Below are 20,872 nucleotides of genomic sequence, written 5' to 3'. Positions count from 1 at the left end.
GGGATAGGTGGCCCCACCCGGTGGACCCCCGGGACCCTTCCGGTGGTCCCGGTACAATACCGGTGACCCCCGAAACTTTCCCGATGGCCGAAACTGGACTTCCTATATATAATTCTTCACCTCCGGACCATTCCGGAACTCCTCGTGACGTCCGGGATCTCATCCGGGACTCAGAACAAATTTTGGGTTACCGCATACTAATATCTCTACAACCCTAGCGTCACCGAACCTTAAGTGTGTAGACCCTACAGGTTCGGGAGGCACGCAGACATGACCGAGACGACTCTCCGGTCAATAACCAACAGCAGGATCTAGATACCCATGTTGGCTCCCACATGCTCCTCGATGATCTCATCGGATGAACCATGATGTCGAGGATTCAATCAATCCCGTATACAATTCCCTTTGTCAATCGGTACGTTGCTCACCCAAGACTCGATCGTCGGTATCCCAATACCTCGTTCAATCTCGTTACCGGCAAGTCACTTTACTCGTACAATAATGCATGATCCCATGATCGACCACTTGGTCACATTGAGCTCATTATGATGATGCATTACCGAGTGGGCCCAGAGATACCTCTCCGTCATACAGAGTGACAAATCCTAGTCTCGATTCGTGCCAATCCAACAGACACTTTCGGAGATACCCGTAGTGCACCTTTATAGTCACCCAGTTACGTTGTGATGTTTGGCACACCCAAAGCACTCCTACGGTATCCGGGAGTTGCACAATCTCATGGTCTAAGGAAATGATACTTGACATTCGGAAAAGCTCTAGCAAACGAACTACAGGATCTTTGAGCTATGCTTAGGATTGGGTCTTGTCCATCACATCATTCTCCTAATGATGTGATCCCATTATCAATGACATATAATGTCCATAGTCAGGAAACCATGACTATCTTTTGATCAACGGGCTAGTCAACTAGAGGCTCTCTAGGGACGTGTTGTGGTCTATGTATTCATACATGTATTACGATTTCCCGATAACACAATTATAGCATGAACAATAGACAATTATCATGGACAAGGAAATATAATAATAACCATTTTATTATTGCCTCTAGGGCATATTTCTAATAGCTGTGACACCGAATGAGTGGTCTGCCTAAACAGGCTGCTTTGTGCCTCTGCTGCAAGGGCTGCAGTGTGCTCTTCTGTACGGAGCGAGCGTTCTATGTTTCCATTTACTGTTATGACCCCGTGAGGTCCTGGCATCTTGAGCTTGAGGTATGCATAATGCGGCACTGCATTGAATTTTGCAAATGCTGTCCGTCCGAGCAGTGCATGATAGCCACTGCGAAACGGGACGATGTCGAAGATTAACTCTTCGCTTCGGAAGTTATCCGGTGATCCGGAGAACACTTCCATTGTGATTGAGCCTGTGCAATGGGCCTCTACACCTGGGATGACGCCTTTAAAGGTGGTTTTGGTGCGTTTGATCTTCGAGGGATCGATACCCATTTTTCGCACTGTATACTGATAAAGCAGGTTCAGGCTGCCGCCGTCCTCCATAAGGACTCGAGTGAGGTGAAATCCGTCAATGATGGGGTCTAGGACCAGTGCGGCGGATCTGCCATGACGGATGCTAGTGGGGTGGTCCCTATGATCGAAGGTGATCGGACAAGCAGACCATGGGTTCAATTTTGGGGCGACAGGCTCCATCGCATAGACGTCCCTTAGTGCATGCTTCTGCTCCCTCTTGGGAATGTGGGTTGCATATATCATGTTCACCGTCTTCACTTGAGGGGGAAACCCCTTCTGTCCTCCTGTGTTCGGCGGCCGGGGCTCCTCCTCGTCATCACTATGCAGCCCCTTGTCCTTGTTCTCGGCATTTAACTTGTCGGCCTGCTTGAACACCCAACATTCTCTGTTGGTGTGATTGGCTGGCTTGTCCAAAGTGCCATGGATTTGACACGAGCGATCCAGTATGCGATCCAGACTGGACGGAGCCGGAGTATTTCTTTTAAATGGCTTTTTCCACTGACCGGATCTAGAGCCTCTGAATCCGGCATTAACTGCCGTATCTTCGGTGTTATCGCCGTTATTGCGGTGCTTTGGTCTATTACAACGATGCCTACCATTAGCATCTTTGGTATCCGAGGTATCCGGATTCCTCGATGTGTTGTTGCTGCGAGCCAGCCAGCTGTCCTCACCCACACAAAAACGGGTCATGAGTGTCGTGAGGTCTACCATAGATTTCGGCTTCTCCTGGCCGAGGTGGCGGGCGAGCCACTCGTCACGGATGTTATGCTTGAATGCCGCTAGGGCCTCTACATCCGGACAATCTACAGTTTGATTTTTCTTAGTCAGGAACCATGTCCAGAATTGTCTGGCCGATTCCCCTGGCTGCTGGGTTATGTGGCTCAAGTCATCAGCATCCGGTGGCCGCACATAAGTGCCCTGGAAGTTGTCAAGAAATGCATCTTCCAGATCCTCCCAGCTGCCAACGGAATCTGCTGGCAAGCTATTCAGCCAATGCCGAGTTGGTCCTTTGAGTTTTAGTGGGAGGTACTTGATGGCATGTAGATCATCACCGCGAGCCATGTGGATGTGAAGGAGGAAATCCTCAATCCATACAGCGGGATCTGTTGTGCCATCGTATGATTCGATATTTACGGGTTTGAAACCCTTTGGGAATTCATGATTCATAACGTCATCAGTGAAGCATAGGGGTGTGCGACACCTCTGTGCCAGGCTATATCCTGACGTAGTTCGTATGAGTCTTGTCTGCTGTATTCGGCCCGGCCAGATTTGCTCTTGGTGTATCCGACGTGACAATCATCGTCCCGTGTGGGCGCACGTGCCCGTGTCCCATATATTGACCTTGCAATTTTTGCCTTACTGTCCAAGATGTCTCGTAGGTCCTCTGTGTTGCCCCGGGCCTTAGTATTTTTAACTGAGTGGCAACGGGGTGCAGTCTGAACTTTAGGCTAAAACGCCTCTCTGGCTCGGCAGTGTAGTGGCCGGTCAGCCGCATCGTACACTGGTGAATGAGGTTTCAATGCTTCCTCCTCGAGGTGAGGTAGCAACCTGCGTTTTGGGTAACTTTTGGACGGGCGCTCGAGTTCATGCTCCTTGGCCGCAAGGACTTCGGTCCACCTGTCTGCTAGCAAGTCTTGATCGGCTTGAAGTTGTTGCTGTTTTTTCTTCAGGCTATTTGCCGTGGCCATAAGCCGCCGCTTGAAGCGCTCTTGCTTGACGGGGTCCTCAGGCATGATAAACTCATCATCGCCGAGGCTCGCCTCGTCTTCGGAGAGAGGCATGTAATTGTCCTCCTCCGGTTCTCCATCTGCTGCGTGCTCTGGAGGGCTAGCTTGTTCGTCCTCTAGCTCTACACCGTGCTGGAGGGGATTGTTGTTGTCTTAGGCGCTATCCGGAGTGTTATTATCTCCTATGCCGGTATCACTGCTCTTGCTGTGGCGGGACTTAGAGCGGCGCCGCTGACGTCGGCGCTTGGGTTGCTTCTTGGAGGGGTCATCCTCCGATGTCTCATCGCCATTGGCATCTTTGGGGTGTCCACCATGTATATATCATATGATGAGGTGGCGGTCCAGTGCCCCGAGGGCGGTGGATCCTGTTCGTCTCCGGCTTCGTCGTCCATACCGTCGAAGTCTTCGGAGTCGAAGTCGAGCATGTCGGTTAAGTCGTCGACAGTGGCTACTAAGTGGGTGGTGGATGGGCAGCGAATTTCTTCGTCGTCCGCATCCCATTCTAGCCGGACATAGTTCGGCCAAGGTTCTCCTGACAGGGAGACAGACCTTAATGGATTTAGCACATCTCCTAAAGGTGAGTGCTGAAAGATATCCGTGGAGGTGAACTCCATGATCGGCGCCTAGTCGGACTCGACGGGCACGGATGTGAGCGGCTCAGAGTCCGTGGCCGGAGATGAATCCAGTGGTTCGGCGACACGGCCCTCGTAAGGGGTGAAGTCAGTATCCGGCTCTATCGCCACTGAGAGTGTGGCCTCCATGGCGGGGTCCATCCCTCCGCTCTCGGATGGCGCGACTTGCTCCGGATTGATGGACGGAGTAGTTGCGGATGCGATCTCCCGAACATTGTCCGACGGCAGAGTTGCGTCATGCTCGTCGCGACTGTGCGACGCGTCCGACATGGGCTCGAATCCGTCGAAGATCAAGTCTCCGTGGATGTCGGCCTTGTAGTTCAAGTTTCCAAATCTGACCTGATGGCCAGGGGCGTAGCTCTCGATCTGCTCCAGATGGCCAAACGAATTGGCCCGCGGTGCAAAGCCGCCGAATATGAAGATCTGTCCGGGGAGGAAAGCCTCACCCTAGACCGCATCGCTAGTGATGATCGAAGGAGCCATCAAGCCTTATGGTGACGACACAGTGGAAGTGTGGAACTCTCAATGAAAGCACCAATGTCGGTGTCAAAACCGGCGGATCTCGGGTAGGGGGTCCCGAACTGTGCGTCTAAGGCGGATGGTAACGGGAGGCAGGGGACACGATGTTTACCCAGGTTCGGGCCCTCTTGATGGAGGTAATACCCTACGTCCTGCTTGATTGTTCTTGATGATATGAGTATTACAAGAGTTGATCTACCACGAGATCAAAGAGGCTAAACCCTAGAAGCTAGCCTATGATATGATTGTATGTTGTCCTACGGACTAAAACCCTCCGGTTTATATAGACAGTGGAGGGGGCTAGGGTTACACAAGGTCGGTTACAAAGGAGGAGATATACATATCTGTATTGCCTAGCTTGCCTTCCACGCCAAGTAGAGTCCCATCCGGACACGGACGGAGTCTTCAATCTTGTATCTTCATAGTCCAACAGTCCGGCCAAAGGATATAGTCCGGCTGTCCGGAGACCCCCTAATCCAGGACTCCCTCACTCACATTTTGCATCAAATTTTTGTACCTCTATCCTCACCAAGCTACACCATAAGCTTTATTTGTGTAGGTGTCAGAAGTGACGAGATCGGTACCAATTGTGTTATTTCCTTGTTACATCATTGAGTGATCATTGAGCCATTTTCAACATCGGTCAAGGTACATCTGGTATATTTCTCTCCTTCCTTCCACTCATATTTGCTCGAATCTTGTGATGGATATGCAAGGCATTTCATCCCCGGTCTTTAACTACAACGACGGCGTGAACAACTACATCACCAAATCGTCAATCTTCGATCTATAATGACAAATGCAAGGTGCACAATCAAGATTGCGAGAGCTCATCGAAAACCTCGCCATCGACATATGCCACTCTGAGCTATGTACAAGAGACTACTTCGACAAAAAGCTTTCCGCACAAAAGGAGGAGAATGATGCAAGGATGGAGGAGATTCAGGCCTTGGTCAAGTCTACTTCCCCTTCATCATCTTCAAGGCGGCGGTGAGCAAGTCGATCATCTTCGGAGTGACCACACGATGCAAGTGCAATTCATCCATGTCCGCATCTACATGGTGACCATCATCACATTCGTGATACAAATCATCATGAAGGGCAAGTCAGCTCCAAGCATCATGTGCACGACGACGATGAACGACATCTACTACGAGCTCAAGTACGACAATGACACCATCATCATGAAGATGTTAGACACGCGCAAACCTACAAGACCCAACAAGCTCTACATCATGCTACGACCACACTTCATGAGCACAAGAGAAGACCGCGAGACAAGCACCACCAAGAGGATGCTATGGCTACCACCACCACCACATCGGCATCTTCGCAGTGCTATCAAGGCATCTTCGCCTTTGAATGTACGACATCTTTGCCTACTTCCCATGAGTTCGCCTACATCGACATCCTCAACAACATGGCGACCACCTACGAGCGAGGGCGACACTTCCATCTTCGGAAGCCCCTCAAGGAAGATGGCCGAGCATCGGAATTTCCCTTCGGTCATGGAGACGAGCTACGAGGTGCCACATCATATGGGCCTCCAACAACAAGACAACGACAAGAAGGTCGAGCTAGGCCCATCCCCTTCGACTACGGTGACGAGCATGAACCTCTTCAACAACATCAAGACGGCGCCCATATTGGACTCAGACTCTGAGTCAAGCTACGAGACCGCACATGAGACATTATCTTTAGTCTCGAAGGAGAGTGATGTTTTGACACATCCTACGACATTCATATTTGGAGGCGTTATGGATGAGGAGGTTGAGCATGGGACTATCCCTTCAACTAAGAGTTGAGCATGGAGAGATTTGCACCTACATCTCTCTGACACCTACATATGACGAGATGCCCCAATTCCCATGTGAGGAGAGCCACCACCACATGAGTGACATGAGTGACTCCACCATATGTGACATTGAGTGCATTTCCTATGAGATGATGAGTGTGACCACCACTAGCTCCACACTTGAGAGCATGCCACACATCCTATGTGAGGTTGAGAGCCATTTGAGTGACTCCACCAACCATACGAGTCAGAGCATCCAAGAGGGAGTGAGTGAGCCACATCACCTAGTGAGTGAGATAGTTGACACGGCATGTGAGACCACTATGATTTCTAATGACTTACCCTCTACTCCGAGTTTGTTTTCCCTTTTGTTGCTAGGTCTCCTACATGACGACATGCCTATCCTCGTGTCGCAGGAAACCACGGCCACCTATGGGACCAAGAGGCCCCTTGCTGGTTCGGCAGGGGGAAGACGCGTTGCACAAAGAGAAGATGAGCGTGGGGCAGCACGGCAGAGATCACACAAGCAATTTTACCCAAGTTTTGGGCCGCCACGAGGCGTAAAACCCTACTCCTGCTTTGGTGGATTGATTGCCTCGGGGCAGCAGCAACTACGTGCGTACGGGGGTGTGAGTTATCCAATCTTCTAACCCTTTCTATGGTTGCCATGGGCCTCCTTTTATAGATCAAGGGGTTACAACAGTTGCAAAGTAGTCATTACGCACTAATAAGATAGCAAACAGTGCTATCATACCTAACTCTGGGGGCTGATAGGGTGCATTAAATGCACTGCTCAATGTCACATCGTTGGTTGCCTGGCAAGGCTTGCCGGGCTATCTTGCCAGCTCCGCGCCTGCTCGCTTGACACTTTGCAGGATGGGTGTCGTTGGTGGGTTTCTCCTTTAGAAAATGGATGCCATGTGGCGAATGGCTTCCACTTAATCACTTTGTGGCTTGACACCGCACTGATCGACGACGTGGGTCGTGGTAGAGTGGTTGGTGAGGTGGTTTTGCTTCCGTGAGCCCCGGCAGGCCCTGCCGGGGTGCTTTGGTTGTCTGTTTCTGGGGGTGGCCTCACCCCTCGCCGGGCTCGGCTGTCCGGCAAGGGAGGCTTTTCTCCCAATGATGTCCTGCTTCTTTGGTTTGATCTTGGTCCCTTTGATCTGCATGTTGGTCCTTCGAATCTCTGGGGTTCTTGCACTCTGATTTGGGCTGGTGCCTCAATCTTGTTCCCGCGCGTGTGCACTGTCTGGGCAACAGACCCAGGGTTTGTTGCCCCGATAGAAGCCCCCAGGCCTGCTCTGAACGCATTGCTGAGCATCGTCGGGGTAGGGCCTAATAACTGCACAAGCAAGAGTTGATGAAGAAGCTGGTCTCTGGAGGTCTTCTTTGCTTCTTCATTAGCCTTGATTTCGGGTCAGTTTCCGGTTTCTCCACGCGTTGTGCGCAACGTTGTGGAAGAACTTCGATCGTGGCCTGCGGGTTCGCCCCACCCCACGATCACGGGGCGGAATCTGCCATCCTACTTTCCTCCCATTTTGCATGCACCTGCCACGTGTTTCGCATGCATTGGGCGTGGCAGGTGGTGGATGCGAAGGGCACGGGGAGGAGTGCCATGGATGAAAACCAAGCGCCGATGGTTGGATCAGAGGGTCGGCCTCGACTCTCAGAGTCACAGAGGGTGCAGAGAAGCCGTATTGGAGGAGCGGGGCGGCCATTTCCCATACGAGGAGCCAGCCCCTGCCCCGTCCCCCTATAAAAAGGGACAGGGGCGGCGCTTCTCTGCACACACTTCTCCTTCTTCTTCTCCGCAACCCTTCCCTTCTAGCCACGGTGAGAGGGCGAGGGCGCAGCAGTGTCCCAGCGGCAGCGACGAGGGCTTCTACTCGACAGCGCATCCCTCCTCCCTCGGATCCTGCGGTGGCGGAACCAGCCATGAGGGGAGGAGGAAGGGGGCGAGACCGAGGTCAAGGTCGCCACGACGCTCGAGGAGGAGGAGGGCGGCGTGGCACCTTGGCTGCGCCTCCTGTGGCGGTTCCTCCTCCGATGGAAGGTCACGTCGGGGATCAACCTCGGGAGTTCATCATTAGGTTATACAAGCCCTTGTGTGGTCATATTCGCCTCCCAACTCCCTTCTCCTGGGAGATGGAGCTCGAGTAACCGCACGCTCTGCAGCTGCACATGAGTGGTTGTGGGAATAGAGGTATGAGGGTTGACGTCGGCTTCCCTGCCCCTCATGTAATGTACCTCCGCCATGGGTGGAAGACCTTTGCCCGTGCCCGCGGCTTCTCAAAGGGGCACGTTCTCAAGTTCAAATTAATGGATAATGGCTTGCTCTCTGTCAAGATCTTCGGGCGCTCAGGAGGTCGCTTAGGGTGCTACGTGGAAAGCTCGACCGACGACGAAAGCTCCTCCTCAAGCGAAAGCGACGAGGAGGATAGTGACGGTGATGACGACGACCGCGGGCGGGGGAGCGACGAATCTGACTCCAGATGATCACCGCCCGCACCATCTTCATCAGGCAGCAGCACCATCATATGCATCCGCATCTTCTCCCCGGCAATGTGATTTGCCGGGGAGTTGGATCTGGAGGTGCGGATGGTGCTCCCGGGCCCCTCCAGCAATCCTCCAGCTCGACCCCGGCAGACTTCCTCTCGGGCTGCAGCTCCATTAGCCCTGCCAAGTCCTGCTGGCCCTGGTGGCACTGGTCGACGGGGCCGCTTCCGCTGTGATCTCAATTGAGGCATTCCCTCGTGCTCCCATTCCCGTCAGGCTACCTCTCCTGGAGCCCGAGGGGAGCAGGCTGGGCTCCCGCCCAGGTGCTCCTTTTGCCCTCCTCGCCTTCGACGGTCGTGCCTAGGAGGAGAGGGACAATAAAGAGCATTACGGAGCACTTATCTTTTTTCAATCTTAAACCTGTCAGTACTTGCCAAATTTAATTCAAATAATGTAATCTCTCGAGTCCATGTTTGTGTTCTGTAATGCTTGTACTTGTATTAGCATATTAATGCAAAATATGAACCTTGCCGGGAACCCATGCATGTGTATGTCCATGCAGAGGCGAGATGCCTCTTTAATATAAATAATCGAGTTTTTCCCCGGCAAGCTATCCTATGGGTACCCTTTTTGTCTACCGGAGAGCTGTGTCTGCCGAGGAACAAACAAAAGGACCAACCCCCCGCCAAGTTCTTTTTACCATAGGCCACTGCGACCATCCTGACCAAAGCAATGTTCGAGTCATGGATGGGAGCACCTAAGTCACAAAAGAGTGGCGAGGCTTTCTTATGCACAAGTTATAGCTTACAGAACAATAACGGACAAGAGGTAGAACTTATCTGGCTGGCTTGCCAGGGATCGATGTGCCGGGCAATCTCCTCATCTCCATGTCAAAGCCAAGTTTATGGTAGGAACCTGCAGCTTCATGCCGATGAGAATGAATGCAGTATGCGATCCTATCTATATGCATATGCAGATGCTCATGAAATGCTTATGCAGTGGTCTTGGAATGCTCATGCATGCATGCAGATCTTGGTCGGGGGCCCCCTACAATGCTTCTTTATTTTCTATTGCACAGGATCATCGCCCTGGCTTTGTACAAGGGGTTACATGCCGCTGAGACAAGGCCTGTACAAAAGCGTGGCTGCCGGGCAAGGCCCGACAGCCGTGCCTTATGGGTAGAACTTGTGGAGATGCTCAATATTTCATGAGTTTTGCAACTGAGTGCCATCTCCGGTCTCCAGACGGACTGTGCCCGATCTGGTGACTCATACTACTGGGTAAGGGCCTTCCCACTTCGGTGACAACTTGTTTGAACCCTTGGAGGACTAAATGCACCTAAAGACAAGGTCACCTTCCTCAAAACACTAGGTGTGAACCCTACGGCTATGGTAGCAACACAGGGCTTGCTGATAGCATGCAGCACGCGTAGTAGCCCAGAGACGGTTCTCCTCGAGTAGCACAGCGTCATCACGTCGGTGCTCAACTTGCGCTACTTCATCGTAGACAAGCATTCGAGGGGACCCGTAAATGAGTTCCGTGGGGATAACTGCTTCTGCCCTGTAAACCAGGGAGAAGGTAGTCTTCCCGGTAGCTCAGTTTGGTGTCGTTCTGAGGGACCATAGAACTACCGACAGCTCCTCGATCAACCTCGTGCCGTGCTTCTGCAGCGTATCAAAAGTTCTTGTCTTGAGTTCGCGCAGCACTTCAGCGTTTGCCCTCTCAGCTTGTCCATTGCTCTGGGGGTGTGCCACAGAGGCAAATGAGATCTTGCATCCGAGGGCATGAACATATTGCATGAAGGTGCGGCTCGTGAACTAGGTGCCATTGTCGGTGATGATCCTTGCCGGAACTCCAAAACGACACACTAATTCTTTCAAGAACTTGATAGCTGACTGAGCGGTCACCTTTCTCACGGCAGTCACTTCTAGCCACTCTGTAAACTTGTCGATGGCAACGAACAAGAATTCAAAGCCCTCGATTGCTCGGGGGAAGGGCCGAGGATATCGAGCCCCCAGACGAAAAATGGCCATGATAGAGGGATTGTTTGAAGAGCTTGGGCAGGCAGGTGTGTTTTCTCGGAATCGAACTGGCAGGCTTCACATTTCATGACTAGCTCGACCGCATCTTGGAGGGATGTGGGCCAACTAGTGCCCTTGATCCAATGTGGGAGATGCACATTCCTCTGTGAATCTCAGCCATTAGTTCCTTTCCTTCTTCCCGGCAGACACACTTCAATTTCATATTGTTGGGCCTCCTTTTGTACAGAGTGTCATCGACAAACTGATACATATTGGCCCTCCGGGCTACTTTTTCAGCTTCATCTTGGTCGCCGGGAAGCTCTCCGGTTTGGAGAAAGTGGACAATGTGCCTTGCCCAAGTTGGAGCCTGGGGCTCGGCAACAAGGACTAGCGGCACCTCCTCTGCTGCGGGAGCACCAGCCTCGTTCGCGGGGTCCATGGGCCCGACTGGAGGGGGTGGCCCGGCAGGTTGTGAGGTGTTGTTTCCGGCAGGGTCTCTACCGGGAGCGGACGACCGACTCTACCGGGAGAGGCTTACCTTAGTCCAACTTTCTCCTCTTCTGGGCCATTGTTGCTGGGGATACGGAGGACTGAGTGAGATGGGGAACAAAAGTCCCTGGTTCCACAGGAAGCTTCTGCGTAGCACACTTTGACAGATGATCAGCTATGTTGTTTTCCGCACGGGGTACGTGCTATGTTTGCAATCCTTCAGAGCGCTCCTCCAATCTCCTCACTTTCTTGACGTATGCCTCCATCGATGGACTTTGGTAATATTTGTTGACTTGTCTCACCACAAGCTGTAAATCTCCTCGAATGAGCAGCTTCTTCATTCCCAATTCAGCTCCAATCCTGAGCCCGGCAAGGAGCCCTTCATACTCGGTTGTATTGTTGGTGGCTTCTTCACGGGAAAAATGCATTTGAATGACGTACTTCAAGTGCTCCCTGGAGGGGGCGACAAGAAGCACGCTAGCTCTTGCACCTTGTAGGGGAAAAGCACCATCAAAATACATAATCCATTCTTGGGGCAACTCCTTGCCGGGGATAACTGTCTCTGTCGCTTCCTCGTCAGGGGTTGGTGTCCAGTCTGCAATAAAATCTGCCAACGACCTGCTCTGAATAGTTGATGTGCTCTCAAACTTCAAACCAAAGCTGGATAACTCCAAAGCCCACTCCACTATTCTGTCGGTAGCCTCAAGGTTTCGGAGTATCCGTTGCAACGGGAAACGAGTGACAACTGTGATCTCATGGGCTTGGAAGTAGTGATGCAGTTTCCTTGAGGCCATGATGAGACCAAAAATTAACTTTTGCACGCCAGCGTACCTCGATCTAGCCCCCTATAACAGGGAGCTAACGAAGTACAATGGGCGCTGCACCACTTTCTTTCTTGCCGCATCCTGGGGGTTGCTCTCGTTGTCGTGCTCCTCGTTATCCTGATCTTTCTCTGACTCTGCCGGCTTCTGCTCACTCTCTGCCTCATCCACTTCTCGCTGTGTTACCACGGCTGCACTGACCACTTGATTGGTTGCCGCCAAGTACAGCAACAACGGCTCCCGGGGTTTGGGAGCAACCAAGGTAGGCACAAACGACAAGTAGGCCTTAAATTCTTGCAAAGTTGCATCTGCTTCTGGGGTCCACTTCATAGGGCATGCCTTCTTCAAAATTTTGAAGAACGACAGGGTGTGCTCGGCAGACTTGGAGATGAATCTGCTTAGCGCGGCAACACACCCTATCAGACACCTCACATCCTTAACTGTCCCTGGTGCTTGGAACTGCTCGATAGCTTTGATCTTGTCGGGGTTGGCTTCAATCCTGTGGTGTGATACGAATAACCCAAGCAACTTGCCGGAGGGAACACCAAACACACACTTCTCTGGGTTGAGCTTCAGATTGATCTTGCGCAGATTATCAAATGTCTCCTCCAAATCCTGAATAAGGGTGGCACTATCCTTGGTCTTGACCACAATATCGTCCATATAGGCTTCTATGTTTCTGTGCAACTGTGGCTCAAAACCAATCTGGATTGCCCTTGCAAAAGTGGACCCGGCACTCTTTAATCCAAATGGCATGCGGACAAAGCAGTACGTACCACATGGAGTGATGAACGACGTCTTCTCTTCATCTTCCTTGGACATGAAGATTTGGTGATATCCAGAGCATGTGTCCAGAAATGAGAGCAAATCACAACCTGTAGTGGAATCCACAATCTCGTCGATATGCGGCAAGGGAAATGGGTCTTTCGGGCAAGCCTTGTTGAGATATGTGAAATCTATACAAAGCTGCCACTTCCCGTTAGCCTTCCGAACTACTACTTGATTTGCCAACCACGTAGGATGCAGCACTCCTCTGACCAAACCAGCTACCTCAAGTTTCTTGATCTCTTCTGCAATGAACCGCTGCCTCTCCAAGGCCTTCTTCTGAACTTTCTGCTTGACAGGTCGGGCATGTGGGCAGACAATAAGGTGGTGCTCGATTACCTCCTTGGGAACACCAGGGATATCAGATGATTGCTAGGCAAACACATCGATATTTGCCTGCGGGAAGGCAATGAGCATGCTTTCCTATTTGTCATCGAGGTTGGCACTGATAGTGAAAGTACCATCAACGCCAGCCAGCCCTGCCGGAACCTTCTTCACTTGGGGTGCAACGACCTTGGATATCTTGTTGTTAGAACACTCCGGCACATCGTCAATGGGTGTCGTGCACTCGGTGGGGCCATGCTTCCCGGACTCTTTGCCGGAGCTCCTACAATCTCTCTTATTTCCTTTACTTTCCTTGGCAGGAGCTCGCGCTGTCTCTGCCGCGACCGCGTCCCGGCACATCTTGTCCACACAAATAATTTCATCCTTCTCACCTGATGGGATGGTGAGGACTCCTAGTGGCCCATGCATCTTCAAGGTGTTATAGGCGTAGTGGGATGCCGCCATGAACTTAGCCAGGGCCGGGCGTCCAACAAATCCCATTGTATGGCAGGGGAAGATCAACCACATCAAACACAATCCTCTCAGTCCGGTTGTTTAGTTCTCCCCCAAACGTTACCAGCAACGTGATCTTTCCCTTAGGATGGCTCCTGTCCGGATTAACTCCTTGAAACGTGCCAGTAACCTCTAGCTCTTCCTCTCCTATTTGAAGTATGCTGATAACTGCCGGGGAAATCAGATTCAACCCGGCCCCGCCATCCACCAACATCATTGTGACCTTGAGGTTGCGAATTGTTGGGGAGACCAACAACAACAAACACCCTACCGTAGCGGTACCACTAGGATGGTCCTTGTCGGTGTCAAAACCGGTGGATCTCGGGTAGGGGGTCCCGAACTGTGCGTCTAAGGCGGATGGTAACAGGAGGCAGGGGACACGATGTTTTACCCAGGTTTGGGCCCTCTTGATGGAGGTAAAACCCTACGTCCTACTTGATTTATTCTTGATGATATGAGTATTACAGGAGTTGATCTACCATGAGATCGAAGAGGCTAAACCCTAGAAGCTAGCCTATGGTATGATTGTATCTTGTCCTACAGACTAAAACCCTCTGGTTTATATAGACACCGGAAAGGGCTAGGGTTACACAAGGTCGGTTACTAAGGAGGAGATATACATATCTGTATTGCCTAGCTTGCCTTCCATGCTAAGTAGAGTCCCATCCGGACACGAGACGAAGTCTTCAATCTTGTATCTTCATAGTCTAACAGTCCGGCCAAAGGATATAGTCCGGCTGTCCGGAGACCCCCTAATCCAGGACTCCCTCAGTAGACCAGGCTTCAATGATGATGAGTCTGGCGCGCAGTGTTGTCTTCGGCATTGCAAGGCAGTTTCCTTCTCCGAACGCATCACAGAAGAATATGAATACAAGGATAGTGTCCGACCCTACAAAATAAGTTCCACATACCACCATAGAGAGAATAATATTTCCACAAATCTTAATCTGCTGACACGTTTTGGCAGCATGACATCATGCCATGGCTTGGTGATTATTCGAACCGTTTTTTTAACCAGCTCCACACATAACACGAGGCGGTTTCTCGACACGTCTTGTCAAAGCAGAGATCATGTTCCCCTAATTACGGGATTCTCATCAATACGGTCGTGGGTAATCCAACCGTGTCTAGGACTCCTAGATTATAGGCAAGTCCCAAACGACTACAGAGAGGACGCTTGATATTCACCCTCTTTATAAAGGGACAAGGCTTTTACTTTTTTCCCTCCCGTGCTCAATCGAATCCTTCCCCCGCCTCGAGTTCTAACACCCAAAGCCCAGGTCAGGTGCTTCGGACCTTCAATCATGTACGGATCTAGCCTTCAAGGCCGGTGGATGCCCTCCTCCGTTATGGAAGAGGGTATCAAGAAGTTGAGGGAGGCCAGATACCTGACCACCGAAATTTCGCATAGGCTGCCTGCCCGAGGGCAGGTCGTCCCTACTCCCGAACCAAACGAGAATGTTGTGTTCATCTCCCACTTCCTCCGAGGCCTACGCCTCACCATGGATCCCTTTGTTAGGGGTTTGATGTTCTATTACGGGCTAGATTTCCATGATCTAGCCCGGACTCCTTTCTCCACATCTCGGCATTTATTGTCGTATGTGAGGCCTTCCTCCGCATTACCCCTCACTTCGCCCTGTGGCTCAAGACCTTCGACGTGAAGCCGGAGATGGTCGAGGGGTAGCACGCAGCGTGCAGAGGCGCATTAATAAGCAAGATTGTTGGAGCTTCATGGCCAAAGGGTCCCTTGCCAGAGGTGTCCGGATTATGGCAACGGGAGTGGTTTTACATCACAGCTCCTAGAAGTGCCAAGTGGGTGGCTGCCCCTGCTTTCCGCTCAGGCCCTCCACCACAACTGATGTCATGGATTAGCAGAGGGCTGAGCTGGGGTCCAGCCAAGGACGTGCCTATACTGCAGAGCCGCATTCAAGATCTCTTCGAAGGAAATTTCAGTCTGGTTACGATGGTGCAAGTCATGCTGGTTCGTCGAGTCCAGCCTTGCAAACGCCGGCCCCTCCGCATGTGGGAGTTCAACCCAGAAGGGCCGCACACTATTTAGAATTTCCTCGACCTGACACACGAGGAGATGTACAAATCATTCTTAGGACCCCAAATAGAGTGTCCGGATACTACCGAGGACGTGGGCCTGAGTAGCAACCGTACCGCCGACCAAGTAAGTAATCCTTTAGACGAACACACCTCTTTCATTTACCATGACGTCATTCTGAGAAATCGCTCTTTGGCCAGGACCGGCTAACAAGGGCGAAGATGATTTGGTGTTCGGCCCCCCTTCCTGAGGGTTTGGAGAATCCGGTACTGGAAAAGATGGTCGAGCTAGCACCTTGCCCGGAGCCCTCAAAGGAAGATAAAGGGGGAATAATGAGGTCGAAAGAGGGCCCCCATCGCTACTAATTCCAACCGAGGGAATGAGCGCCTCTGTGAAGGAGGATAACCAAGGGGAAGAATCTGACCATCTCTCGCTTCGGGGAAGGAAGAGGACTGCCTCTGAAGATCTGGAAACCAAGGCTTCCAAACGGGAGAAGAAGTCTCCACCAGAGGGTCCCGCCTTGGAGGGTGCTCTTGCCGCAAAAAGTCCGCGCGAGGATCATCCCTCCAACGAGCTGTAAGTAATCAAAAGTACTTTAATAGTGGAGATATACTACCTTACCTCTAAGGAAAATAACCGAAGCGTTTATCTTGTAGTTCGGATCTTAGCCCTTCTCAGCAGAGCTCGTCTTCGGGGGATCTTCTTCCGGAGATGATGGAGAGCGAAACGCCTCCCCCGGACTCCCCTGCTCAAGAAGCGGGCGACCTTGAAGTGTCGTCATGGAGGGCCTCTCCGGATCCGGTGAGGCCAGAAGATAATCCTATAGTCACCCGAAGTCACCAGCGTCCGACTCTCGAAGAGAGCAAACAAAAGAGTCCGGCACCGTCTGGTATGCGGTCGAACGTACTGAGGGAGCTGTTGGAGCAAGCGGCCATCTCAGAAGAACACCGTACGTTGATGGGTATGGTGATGGAAAGAATTTCGTCCGCCGAAAGCGGATTGCATGAAGCCTTTATGAGTCTACTAACGGGCTTTGAGGTACGTGAAATGGTATACTTTTTGATAGTATCGCTCATTTTTAGGTGTGCCCTGTGTAGATAGTAGCCCCTGAGACTCTGGTTGCCGTCGAGAACGGCGGCAAACAGAGGATCGTAGTCCCAGGTAATAACCAAACCGCCTTTATGTGCAGGTGGTGGAAGCTCCGGTGGCTAGCCGGACTAATGAGTTTGCCGAACTAAAGCGGCAACTGGATGCGGCAGATGCCGACATCGAGCTTGTTAACAAGCAGCTTGACGAGGCACAGGGTAAGTAGTTTTTTCTGTTGAATGTCACATAGTAAGAGCAGCATGATGCCGGTATCTTTAATATGTTGTGACTGCAGATGGAGCTGCCACCGTGGAGACCCTTCGGGCGGAACTTGCCCGAGCCAAAGAACAAGCAAGGAGTAGTAATGCGGCTGCATTGAAGGCGGTCGAAGAGTTGAGAGACGAGAAGGCCGCGCATTGTGAGAGCAAAGAGAAGATGGCCAAGATGGCTGTAAAGTTAAAAGACACGGCCGACCGTTGCCAGTTCCTTGAAGAAGAAAACCGAGCAAAGGCGCCGGGCCTTGAAAAGGCCAAGGCCACGATGGCGACCAAAGACACCCGCTCTGCTATGAGGGCGAAGAAGGAGGAGCTGCATGAAGCCGGGGATATTGCGGCTGGGAAGCCCTTTATGCTGCGCAGGAAGTTCGGAGATCCATGGTATGCCCCTCTGGATCGGCTGTGGAGTTCGGCAGACACATATATGGACTTGGCGGCGAGCACTGTCGATGCGGCCGAATACTTCCGAGATCAAATAGATCGTGAAGTGGACAAGCTGCTCTGGTCGCAATTTAACGTTCTAGAGTGTTCGCTTCCCTTGACTGATCAGCTAGCCGAATGGGCCGAACTCAATAGATTGTCTGGACTCGCCATGAGGTCCGTCGTAGATCATCTGTGGCCAGAAAAACCGAAGCCGAACAGCTATTTCAGCTTAGTGCAGCAGTTCCTTGGAGCGGTGCCGCGCATCGATGCGATGAAGAGGTCGGCGTGTATAGATGGCTCGCGGATGGCCCTTGCCCGTGTCAAAGCATACTGGGCGGATATGGATGCTACCACTGTTGTGGCGCAGGGTTCGGCCATAGGCCGAGTGGCTGCCGAGCACTATTTCGAAGAAGTTCTCAAGGGTGCTCGTTTGATAGAGGCCCAGTGCTCGAAGAATATTATGTTTGAGTGACATGTATTCCCATTGTAAAAACAATGTTTTTATGAAATTTATCAAGGCTGTATTTATACTTTTGCCCGAAAGTAATATGATGCCTCTTGTGCGGCCATTTATGTATACATGTGTATAACCTGAAAGATTACAGTCGTTGGCTTCAGGCCCCACGCATATAATGCGGGGGTGTTCGCAGAAGACGCGTATTCACACTTAATGCAACGCCTTGGTCCTAATAAGGAGGTGATGGCACAGCGAACTAGGCAACCGGACTATAATGCTTTAACACTTTCACTTAGCCATGGAAGTTTGACAGTGGGGCTACTATATAGCCCCTGGTGGCTCCGCACTCATCCGAATTCGGGGTGCGTACATGCCTGGCCGGGAAACGGCCCTTCGTTAAGGCAGAGGAATTCTAACATTCCGATAGGTCATCGAGTGGTTGACCAGTCTCACGCTATATCATGACAGTCAGTTTTCGGCTTTCTCTACTGAGGTGCTCGTCCGGATGAACCAGGGCACAATCGCAGTAGTTCTCCTGGTGCCGCCTTAGCCGATAGAGCGGAACGTAAGGAAGCAAAACACAGGAGCCGGGTAAACCCAACATTTGACCAAAGACATGATTCGGAGCTGATGCATATAAGGCCAAACTCGCGACGTCGAACACTCCCTAAGCTATTCGGTCTTTATGGTGTAAACCGGGCCTAAACAGTGCCCTTTGTAAGAAGCCCCTGGTGTCCAGGTACATGCATTATTCTGACGTGGCCACATGCCAAGACGTCAGCATCCTTCTCAGTAGTACTGAGAATCCGAGGGATGTGTATCAACAAGAGACAGTAACAAAGGTTTACACAGGGTCTTAATCTAAAAAGAATCCTTGGAATGGGTCCCTGCTGCATGTCTGTGCCTGTGTCTCCGTTGTGCCATATCCTGGACGGGTGTAGCACGATGGTCATCTGTAAAAGAGAGGAACTTAGGTGAAAAGTTGCCGTGCAAAAAGGTAGGTTTAAAGAACCATGTATAATTCGAGATGAGTAAAAATTGCCACTTGTCTGCGCGCGTTGAGCCCCTTGTATTTGCAATAGGGGTGTGGCCATCAAACCTGTATGAATTACATATAGCTGCGTCGGACTCGTCTAACCGTGTTCGTAGTCTTGACGACCTATCGAATGCTTTAGTTGGTGAGGCCGCGTTAGTGTCCGGCTGCCAAGGCAGCCGCACTCTCTTCGGTGCACAGGGATCGCTCAATATTTCCATTTACTGTAATGATGCCACGTGGACCAGGCATCTTAAGCGTGAGGGAAGCGTAATGCGGTATTGCATTAAAGCGAGCGAAAGCTTCGCGTCCAAGTAGTGCTTGATAGCCACTTTGGAACGGAGCAATGTGGAAGGTTAAATTTTCACTACGGAAGTTATCGGGGAAGCCGAATATAACCTCTAGTAGCAGGGAGCCCGTGCAATGAGCCCCTGGGCCTGGCGTTACTCCTTTGAAGGTAGTATTGCTGTGGCAAATTTTCATTGGGTCTATCCCCATTTTGCGGACTGTGTCCTGATATATCAGGTTTAGACTGCTGCCACCGTCCATCAGGACTCGTGTGAAGAGGTATCCGTGAATTATTGGGTCTAATACCAAGGCAGCCCATCCTGCACGCCGGATACTTGCTGAGTAATCCCGATGGTGGAAAGTGATCGGTTGAGACGACCAGTGGCAGGACTCCACGGTGATAGGCCCTTGGGCATATTTCTCTGGGAGTGCCGCTTTGTTTCTCCCCTTGATCATGTGTAACACGTTTACTGTTTTGACTTCTGGTGGAAATTTCTTTTGTTCCCCAGTGTCTTGCTTGAGAGGCTCATCCTCGTCTTTGCTTGGAGTATCCTCCCCCTTGTGTACGGCGTTGAGCTTGCCTGACTGCTTGAAGACCCAACATTCTCTGTGGGTATGATTAGCGGGTTTACCAGGGGTGCTATGGATCTGACATATTTGGTCCAGAATTTTGTTTAGGCTAGACAGTTCGTCTCTGCTGCTTTTAGGGGGCGGCTTTTGCTGACCTGGCCGAGAGCTTCTGAATCTGGCATTTACCGCCGTGCTCTTCGGGTTGTCTTCTTTATTCCGGCGCTTATTATTTTTGTTGCGTTGTGATTTCCCGTTTCCATCTCTAACTTCGGGTGTACTTGGGTCGCTGGTGCTGCATCGGGCTAGCCAGCTGTCCTTGCCCGTGCAAAAGCGGGTCATGAGGCTTGTTAATGCTGCCATTGTTCTTGGCTTTTCTTGGCCGAGGTGTCTGGCAAGCCATTCGTCTCAGACGCTGTGTTTAAAAGCTGCCAAGGCTTCGGCGTCCAGACAGTCGACTATTTGGTTCTTTTTAGTAAGAAACCTGTTCCAAAGCTTTCGGGCTGACACTCCGAGCTGTTGAGTTATATGACTTAAATCGTCCCCATCCAAAGGTCGGACATAAGTCCCTTGAAAATTTGCCCGAAAAGCGTCTTCGAGCTCTTCCCAGCTTCCAATGGAGCTTTCGGGGAGGCTTTTAAGACAGTGCCGAGCTGGCCCTTTGAGTTTGAGGGGTAAATACTTAATGGCATGGAGATCATCTCCTCGAGCCATATGGATATGGAGGATATAGTCCTCAATCCAGACCCCAGGGTCTGTTGTTCCGTCGTATGCCTCTATGTTTACATGTTTGAATCCCCCTGGAAATTCATGGTCCAACACCTCGTTAGTGAAACATAGGGGGTGTGCGGCACCCCTGTATCTGGGTGTACCGCGTTGTTCGGATGTTTGTTGTGTTGCATCGTATGCTGGAGCGCACTTGCGTGGTCCATAGATGGATCTGGTTGCGCCGTCCTTTTGATGCGAGCCCTCGCGTGGATCGCGTATTGGCTTATGTGCGGTGTTGCTTGCCGCTCTATGTTGGCCGTGAGGTCGTCTATCCGGCCA

The sequence above is a fragment of the Triticum dicoccoides genome, chromosome 2A (assembly GCF_002162155.2).
Source record: "Triticum dicoccoides isolate Atlit2015 ecotype Zavitan chromosome 2A, WEW_v2.0, whole genome shotgun sequence".
In the NCBI taxonomy this organism is placed as follows: domain Eukaryota; kingdom Viridiplantae; phylum Streptophyta; class Magnoliopsida; order Poales; family Poaceae; genus Triticum; species Triticum dicoccoides.
The sequence above is the reverse complement of the archived record's forward strand: the minus strand, read 5'-3'. Positions refer to the sequence as shown.